This window comes from Stegodyphus dumicola, chromosome 1 (assembly GCF_044657685.1).
Source record: "Stegodyphus dumicola isolate Sdum_Otavi_A_Nest chromosome 1, ASM4465768v1".
NCBI lineage: Eukaryota > Metazoa > Arthropoda > Arachnida > Araneae > Eresidae > Stegodyphus > Stegodyphus dumicola.
In genome coordinates this window covers 115,163,777-115,171,090 of record NC_140768.1, presented here as the reverse complement: position 1 = coordinate 115,171,090, position 7,314 = coordinate 115,163,777, and the positions used below count along the sequence as shown (strand labels likewise).

Genomic DNA, 7,314 nt, shown 5'->3' with positions numbered 1-7,314 from the left:
GAAACGTTCTCAAGTCTCAAGTGTCCAGCTATTGTAATTGTTTATATAGAAGCGTACGGACTTTTATTTACAAGAAGCAGAAAGAAAACTTAATAAATAAGAGAAAGGGACTAGGTTTTTGATTATTTTTCCCGAGTTTTATCCCACCTTTTTTTTAAAAAAAATTTTTGTTTTTAGGAAAATTTTCTCTGAAAACTTTGAAAATTTTCAAAATTTGTTAATTTTCATTTTTAACTAAAATAAAATTTTTAATGATTGATTAATCATATTAGAACTATTTCAAATAAATACCAGTCTGAAAATTTATCATTCAGCTATCAATATACTTAAAATAGCAATGTGTAACCGTAACAAAATTGTTTTGAGAGTGCAAAGTTTTAGATTTCAGATAGAAAATAAATATAAATTTGAATTCTTTTCATTTGCGATATTATTATCGTTTATGCATGTGTTGATAAAAATTTAGTAAGCGAAGTTAAAAATTTACTCAAGATGTTTTTTTATCACTAAAAGTTTTCAGTTTGTTAAAAGAAAATTCTGGTATGCCAGCGGTTTTCAGATTGTACATTCGGTTTATATGTAATTTGAGTCTGACATGACTAGTCTAGGATACACTGCTACTACACCCGCAAGCAGGGGCCAGAATTAGCATTCGCTAACCGCTATACTGTCCAGGTAGGTATATGTAGTTTTATACAAGTAATTGTTTTTTTTTAAATAGTATAAATTAACGTTTCGCCTCTCATTAACATAACTACAGTTTTCAACTTTTCTTAATATCGTTAAATAAATGCTTTAACTAACTTGCTGTTCCAAACTTAATATTTAACTACATTGCTTTGACGATTATTAAATGCCCGTTTAAAAACTGAATGGTTTACGTTCTTAAAAGTTTCTGTGTTTTTGCAAAATTAAGTCTGGTACTTATTTTACATCACACATTTGCTATCAAAACAGCATTTATAAATGAATTAACGTTGAATTATTATTCATGCTAAATCGAAAAAAAAGAAAACATATTATTCATTGCAATTGTTTAATCATTCTAAGCTGGGAAAAGTTCTATTTATAATCCTACCGTACTTTAAAAGCTGAAAATTTCCTCTTCTAGAGAAATTTCTAGCGAAGCAAACACAAATACTAAGCTTTACTTCCTCGAGCATTGCCTGAGGCAAGGTATTCATCCATCCAAGCAGGTGTTGAAATTTCTTCCTTCCTGACAGAGAAGACAACCTTTTCAAGACTCTCATGCCAGCGGATGTTCTTATTTACAGCAAGGGAATAACCTGAGTTTCGGATAAGATGATAAATGGCATCTTGTCTACCACACGTGAACATTTTTTTGAAGAAAAGTGGTGGAGGTTTTGCTCGAGTGTTGGCAGTGATATGATTTCCAGACTTCTGACTATGGCTAGAATTATGTCGAATCGAACAGATCAATAATAAGAGAGAAGTCTTAAGACAGAAGACAGTATGGATAATGGTCTGAATTTCATTACATGAAGTTATCAGATAAAAAACAGCTTATCAAGATAGACCATTAATTTATGTATGAAACTGTCATTTTTAAAGATTCAGTCAATTTGTCTAGCGTAATATAGAAGAGAAGAAATAAATAAACGTGGAAGACATGTTTTTTGCGCATAAAAATTAAGGCATAACCCATAACAATTTCTTTATTTTTATTCAAACAGTTTTTGCGTAACTTGCTCAAATATTTACTAAATTTAATTAAGCGTGAACTTGGCCTGCAGTATTAGGAAGCTTCTATAAGTGTCTTTATTCTAAACGATGATGTAGAGAAAATTTCAGGACAAATATTGTCTTGAAAGTTTTGTATTTGACAAAATAATATTTTTGTATTCGGCAAAATAAAAGTATCGATTCTTTCTTTTCATTAAAATGAAGTCAATTTTATTTCGTTGTTGGCAACAGGTTAGAATAAAAACTCGATAACCTGTACTTTGAAATTTGCCATATAAAAATTTCTCATCCCGCTCTTTTGAAGAACACTTTATAAGGTATTTCTCCCGTTATCTTAGTGTGCCTTCGCGGTGCGATGGTCTGCACGCTGGGCGCGTATTCCAGAGGCCCGTGTTTGGATTTCCAGCGAAGGCGTTTGCATAATTTGTATCTCTTAGGCCTCGAAATAACCTAATGACTGTACAAATGGCGCCCGAACTAAAAGGGTGGTGGATAATGATTCTCCCCTCCCAGAATTTGGCAGTTGGGTCCCCTAAAAGTCCAGTTATCCTTTAAAAGGGGGAGTATATAAGGTAGTATGCCACCTTCTTAGCGTGCCTTCGTGGTGTGGTGGTCTGCACGCTGGGCGCGTATTCCAGAGGACCGTGTTTCGATTCCTGGCGAAGGCGTTTCGTAATTTTTCATGACTCCTGCTTGCAAAAAAAAATACCTAATATCTCTATAAGTTAAGGATAAGTAATGCAGGTATTTTTATTTCCTTGCACGTAGTAAAGGAAGTTTTGTAATCGTGAAAATTCTTGGTTGTCAGATTTTCATAGGAATGTCCCTTTTTATTGCTCCAGAATCCAATTTGACTATTTTTGGGTAATGTTTGTATGTACAAATGCAATAAAGGGAACTTTATTCCAAAACGTATTGTAAATTGTCTTGAAAATGGAAAACGATTAGCAGTAAAACTTTGAAATTTTATATATGGGACAGATATAACATCTAGTTACTCACCGCTCTTTTCTGTTGCAATCGGCTGCACAAATTATATCTGTCTATCTATCTACCTATATATATATACATATACACACATTCACACCCTTAATCCACTGAGGCTGTGTTTGTCTTGGCCGGATGGCCGCCCCTTTCAATTCTCTACGAATTCTTTCTGGACAAATCCTTATTACGAACCAACCGATTTGATTTTAAAATATATAATGATTATGTTGTCACAAAGTATGATTTTGAGCGCTATAATATTTAACTTTTGCACTCCTCTAAAAGGATTGGCCTTTTTTATGACAGTTGATTCTAGTGCATACGATATATATACAGACGGGTCTGGGATTGAGGGGAGGATTGGAGCAGCATTTGTTGTATATTATTTTAGTGTCGAAATCGATTAAATGAAATTTAGATTAAACAGCTATAACTCTGTCTTTCAGGCAGAGTGCGAGGCTCTATCTCAAGCCTTAACCTGGATTAACTGATGCGTTGCTTCTCGAAACGTGATTAATATTTACACAGATTATTTGTCGCTGCTTCAGTCTCTCTCCCGCCCAGACAACGCCAATCCCATCGTCTTGAAAATCAAAATTGTTTACAAACTTTGAACGAGTATTTAGATGTAAAACTGCACTGGATCAAAGCTCATGTGGGGCATATTGGAAACGAGAGCGCCGACTGTCTGGCCAAGGAGGCAGCCTCCGATATGGATATCCCCTTTATCGAAATTTCAGGATTTAAACAGATGGCCATCACACACATGAAGAAATTTTACTTTGGCAAATGTCAAATCCTATGGGAAAATTTACTAAAAAATAAAGGATACATGAAAATGATCAGAATTTCTAAGCAAATGGCTATTTTTAACAATACTGATTTAAACCAAATTCTTATCGGCCTCGGGAGATTTCCCTATTATTTTAAGAGATTCAACTTACAAATTAATGAACTTTGTGCTTCTTGTAATGCCATTGGAGACGCGAAACATTTTGTGGAGGACTGTCCTATTTTCGCCGATCAGAGGAAGCTTTACAAAATTGATAATGCTATATATAAGGATAATTTTGATATCAAGGCTTTTATATCTTTTGCACAAGATGTCCTCAAATTTATGAATGCAAATCGAGGTGCAACTGGAATTTTGATTTGATGTTGTCCTTTGTATTAATTTTTGTTTCCATGTTCGAGAGTGCTTGTTATATGTTTTTCTGTTTTTTTATTTTATATTTGAGTATTATTTATATCTTATTTATATTTTGTATAATGTATTATTTATTTTCTATCTGATGTTCTTTTGGGGTCACTCTTTTTTTTCACCATGAGGCCAGGAGGGTCTGAGTGTACCCGCAATGTATTACGGCCTTTATTTTCTCAATCCTTGGTCATAATCATACACTTCAACTACAGAAGTGTTTAAAATGACGAAATTATTCGTCTTTTGGCTTTTTTTTTTGTTTTTTGTTTTCGTTTACGGCTGCCACTTGCACTTGCCTTTTTAGCATTGACCACTCCTAAGGCTGAAGGTGGTGGACATTTTATTCTGAAGGCACCTAAAAGGCCGCTACCGTTACCTCCTAAGAGGGGACAGTCAATTTACATCCGGGATTCGAACCCTTCGGTATCGCAGTCGGCTCCCCTAATCACTATACCGTCTGGGCGGCTTTTGGCAATATAGAATTAAAAAAAATAATAATTTAAAAGAATATTCTTTTGGTAATATCGAATTAAAAAAATTAAGTTTGGGCAAATTACAAGAATCTAACTTTGAATTCCGTTACGACAAAAACTGAACGACACATTTGACTTGAGACCTGTACAAGAAAAATCGACCGATATATTTAATTTCAAAACTTTCAATTTTGATGTTCTTTCCAACTTGTCTTGAAGAATTTGTTCATTATGTTAGAAGACTAATTCTAGGAAATACGTTTAAATGCAGTGCAGCAAAAAAAAAGGCGATAATTTAATAGATCATGTAAGGAAGTTATATGATATGCACATCACAGCTCATAAGTAGGCTCCAACCGCAGCAGCAGATGTCGAGCGAAGCTTCTCATCATTCAGAAACTAATATATCGGCAACAAACAATCTTTCACTTTTGCAGAATTACTGAACTCAATACAATAGTAATACATTTGTATTAAAGAGAAAATTCTCAGAAAAAATTAAAATTTAAACGGCGGGTATGTCGGTTTTTTATCCATTTATCAATGTTTGTTAATTGTGTCATTTTCTGTACTATCATCTTTTATTTTTGGGAGAGATTTTTTAAAGGCATTCTTTTGCATTTTAAGTATATTTTCTGCCCATTTTTAGAAAATTTGATGTCATCGATATCTGAGCACTAGTCTTCAATGAAGCACAGAGCCATCAAGTGGGCAGATGGCATGAGTATCCGAAACTCGGCTATGGCATACCATATCCCAAGTATGAGATTGTCTCCGGCTGGAAGAAACAAAGACGTTGTTGAATCGGCTAATGGTGCAAAGCGAGTGAAATTGATCACCAAAGATCAGAGGCGTCAGGGCATATTAAAAAAAATGCTTTTCATTTTTATACAGAAAAATATTTATGTACCACAGTGTCAAACTGGCAGCCTCGAAGCAATTTCATGCTGCCAGCAAAGATATTTCAGTTAGGTAACTTGGTGCAAATACGGTATTACGAAGATTTCATTGGCATCTACAATTCATGATTAATATAACTTCCAGCAATTTTTCTTCAAGGCTACAAAATTTATCAGAATCTAATTTAAGTTGCAGTGAGAAATAAAGAGTTTACGAATATTTACCTATAAGCATATGTATTTTTATTTATGCCCCGAAGAAAATTTAATAAACAAGAGAGAGAACTTAGGCTGTCATTATTTATTCTCAAGTTTTGTCCCAAATGGAAAACCTTTTATGAAAACTTTAGGAAGTTTTCATAATTTATTCCTTTTCAGTTTATTTTTATTTTACGTTTATTTAAAATTAAACATGCTAGAATTAATTGAAAAGAATGTCAGTCTAACAGTTTAATATTCAGATGTTAGTATATTTGAATTACATAGTGTAACCAACGAATATCTATTGCAGGTACCGAATTTTAGTTTTCAGATAGAAAATAATTAAAAATTTGACTTTTTACCCCGTAGTAACAATTTGCTCAGAAGGGCTTTTAATTTCGTTTTGGCATTTTGGGTGGATTCTCTATAAACTGCTAATTACTTTTTAAATTGTTGCCACCAAATATTAGAGGCCTGTATTATATTTAAAGAAATTAAATAAAGAAGAATCTGCATAAATGTATGTATGTTTTTGGCACTGTGATAAAACAACGGTACTTAGGGTCCTCAAATTTTGAATAACATACGTCTCCACCCGAATATGGGCATCTGGAAGCACAAATTTAAAATTTATTTTATTATCTATTTCATATTTTGTAAAGCATTTATTAGTTTTTAATTAAGAAACTGAATGATTTCAAAGCCAGCAATGGCGACACTTTACGGAAAAAAAGACATTTTTATCTCCAGCGCGCGAAACTGTGTATCGGAAAATCTAAAGATACGCTCTTTTAAATATTTTGTGATATTGGTGTTGAAATGAATTTTATTGAATTTTAAGTGCGAAGAACATGATATTTAATAAATAAAGGTAACACACAACACGTTAAAAAAAAACGGCCCTTTGGGCGTAATATAAAATCTGAAAACTTTCAGATTTTTTTTTTTGGCTTTATGCCACTAATATTATTATTCATGTCACGTTTCTCTCTCTATATATATCTAATAAGCGAAATTAGATATTTATTAAAAATATTTTTTTTTACTTTGTTAATAAAATCTTTTCATTTTGTAAGAGAAGGGAAAAAATATGGCTCCTTAGTTGTTTTCAGATAGAGCAAACGGTTTGCATGCAAATTGAATTTGACCCCCTTTATGTAAAGTATCATGTGCGATACTTCATTTTTGTACAATACATATATATGTTTAACCTACGGCATTTGTATTTTTGTTTTAAACGTTGTTACGATACCAATAGGATATTTTTATAAGAACAGAATATTTATTTTTCTCTTTTTTCTTGTTGCAAAAGTTCGTTTGATATACGTCCAATATGGTATACGCTGTAGAGACATTAGGTTATTTCGAAGCAAGAGATATGAAAAATGTGCAGTGCCCTCGCCGGGACTCGAACCTCGGACCTCTCGAATAAGCGCCGAGCGTGCTGACCATTACACCACGAAGGCATGCTAAGAAGGCGGGAGAAATACTTTAATAACGTTAGGTATAGGTCCATGCCAAAGTTCTGGAACGGATAATTGACGTTATACCAGTGTATTTATTACATTTTGGTATTTAAGAAACAGTCCGATGTGAAGGTCAGTTAGTTACTAATTGAAATTAGCTATGCGAGTTTTGTTGCGTTAAGAAAAACTGGAAGATTATACATTAATTTAAACCCGTTTTAACAGAACTAAGATATCTCCATTTAATAAATGCAGCAGCAGCATCCTAAAACTTTCATCACTATTTCTTAAGAGAAAATACAGTATGGAGATATAGTCTGGATTTCATTACATGAAGTAATCAGATAAAAACCAACTTATGGAAGAGAGACTATTAATGTTTT

General features: G+C 33.1%; 1 non-coding gene across 1 annotated transcript; it reads right to left on the bottom strand.

The window, feature by feature from the left end:
• Positions 1-6,858: 6,858 nt before the first annotated feature.
• Positions 6,859-6,931, bottom strand: TRNAK-CUU (transfer RNA lysine (anticodon CUU)). Its single transcript has one exon. It is a non-coding gene; the product is annotated as a tRNA-Lys (tRNA).
• Positions 6,932-7,314: the final 383 nt, after the last annotated feature.